Source organism: Wyeomyia smithii, chromosome 3 (assembly GCF_029784165.1).
Source record: "Wyeomyia smithii strain HCP4-BCI-WySm-NY-G18 chromosome 3, ASM2978416v1, whole genome shotgun sequence".
Classification (NCBI taxonomy): domain Eukaryota; kingdom Metazoa; phylum Arthropoda; class Insecta; order Diptera; family Culicidae; genus Wyeomyia; species Wyeomyia smithii.
Genome location: NC_073696.1, coordinates 161,063,070 through 161,065,569, shown reverse-complemented (window position 1 = coordinate 161,065,569; position 2,500 = coordinate 161,063,070).

The window sequence follows — 2,500 nt, the reverse complement described above, 5'->3', positions numbered from 1 at the left end:
AAGTAGGTGGATATTTGATTTTGCCAGGAAAGTATGTCCGGACTCTGTTCCTGAGCGAAATATTGTTCGTGATGCGTCTCCGGGCCACGACGCGATAGAATCACCTTTTACGATGGCAGAATTTTCAGTTGCCCTCCTGTCCTGTAACAATAACGCTCCTGGGTTAGATAGAATCAAATTCAACTTGCGGGGGCCTAGTGTGGTTGGTAACGTCTCCGCCAACCACGCTCGACGCCTGGGTTCGAATCCCACCGCCGACATAGGTGTCGATGGTTGTGAGGTGGCGTGATCCACTCACAACCAACCCAACTGGTCTAGATTCAATCCTAGCCAACACCGGGAGATTTTCTGAGGCGAAAAATCTCTGGGATCACGCCTTCCATCGCATGAGGAAGTAAAGCCGTTGGCGCCGGTCCGTTAATAAACGGGTCGTGAGTTAGGGTCCTGGGTGTGGAGTCGCCTCCCTGGGCGTCGGTGATTGGCCACAACAGTGGCGGAACTAGACCGACGGAAAATAAGCTAGAATAAAAAAAAAAAAAACTTGTTGAAGAATCTACCCGGCAATGCCAAGAGGCGCTTGTTGAACTTGTTCAATAAGTTCCTGGAGCAAAACATTGTACCGCAGGATTGGAGGCAAGTGAAGGTGATCGCCATCCAAAAACCAGGGAAACCAGCTTCTGATCACAACTCTTATAGGCCGATTGCAATGCTATCCTGTATCCGGAAATTGATGGAAAAAATGATACTCCGTCGTTTAGACCATTGGGTCGAATCAAATGGTCTACTATCAGATACTCAATTTGGCTTCCGCCGTGCCAAAGGGACGAATGATTGTCTTGCGTTGCTTTCAACAGATATTCAGCTGGCGTATGCTCGCAAAGAACAAATGGCGTCTGCGTTCTTGGACATTAAGGGGGCTTTTGATTCCGTTTCTATTGACATTCTTTCGGGCAAACTTCACCGACAAGGATTTTCTCCAATTTTAAACAATTTTTTGCACAATTTGTTGTCCGAAAAGCACATGCATTTTACGCACGGCGATTTGGCAACTTTTCGCATTAGCTACATGGGTCTTCCCCAGGGCTCATGTTTAAGCCCCCTTCTTTACAACTTTTATGTAAATGACATCGACGAATGTCTGGCAAATTCATGCACGATAAGACAACTTGCAGACGACAGTGTAATCTCTGTTACAGGAGCCAAAGCTGCCGATTTGCAAGGACCATTGCAAGATACCTTGGACAATTTGTCTGCTTGGGCTTTACAGCTAGGTATCGAATTCTCTCCGGAGAAGACTGAGATAGTAGTTTTTTCTAGGAAGCATGAACCTGCTCAGCTTCAAACACAATTAATGGGTAAAACGATTTCTCAGGTTTTGGTACACAAATATCTTGGTGTCTGGTTCGACTCTAAAAGCACCTGGGGTTGTCACGTGAGGTATCTGATGAAAAAATGTCAACAAAGAGTGAATTTTCTTCGTACAATAACCGGACAATGGTGGGGAGCCCACCCAGGAGACCTTATAAGGCTTTACCAAACAACGATACTGTCTGTTATTGAGTACGGGTGTTTCTGCTTCCGCTCCGCAGCAAACACACATTTGATCAAACTGGAGCGAATACAATATCGTTGTTTGCGTATCGCCTTGGGTTGCATGCAGTCGACCCATACGATGAGTTTGGAGATCTTAGCTGGAGTACTACCATTGAAAAACCGCTTCTGGAGCCTGTCTTCTCGTATTCTAATCAAATGTGAGGTCTTGAACCGTCCCGTGATTGAAAATTTTGAAAGGTTAATCGAACTTAATTCTCAAACCCGTTTTATGACATTGTATTTCAATCACATGTCCCAAAATATTAACCCTTCTTTGAATATTCCAAATCGTGTCGACTTATCAAATACTTCTGATTCTACTGTGTTTTTCGATACATCCATGATAGAAGAAACTCGTGGAATCCCGGATCATTTACGCGTGCAGCAGATCCCTAAAATTTTTTCCAATAAATATCGAAACATCAACTGCGACAATATGTACTACACTGACGGATCACTTCTTGATGGGTCCACTGGCTTCGGTATCTTCAATAACAATTTAACCGTCTCCCATAAGCTCGATAATCCTGCTTCTGTTTACGTCGCAGAATTAGCTGCAATTCAGTACACCCTAGGGATTATCGAAAAAATGCCCACGGACCATTATTTCATCTTTACTGACAGTCTCAGTTCCATTGAGGCTCTCCGATCGATGAAAGATGTTAAGCACTCTCCGTATTTCCTGGGGAAAATACGGGAACATCTGAGTGCTTTATCCGAAAAATCTACTCAGATTACCTTAGCGTGGGTCCCTTCTCACTGCTCGATACCGGGTAATGAGAAAGCGGACTCTTTGGCTAAGGTGGGCGCAACAAACGGTGATATTTATGTAAGACCAATTGCCTTTAATGAATTTTTCGCATTCTTGGACCAAGGGGGAACTGGGAAGGTGGTTACATTCCATAAT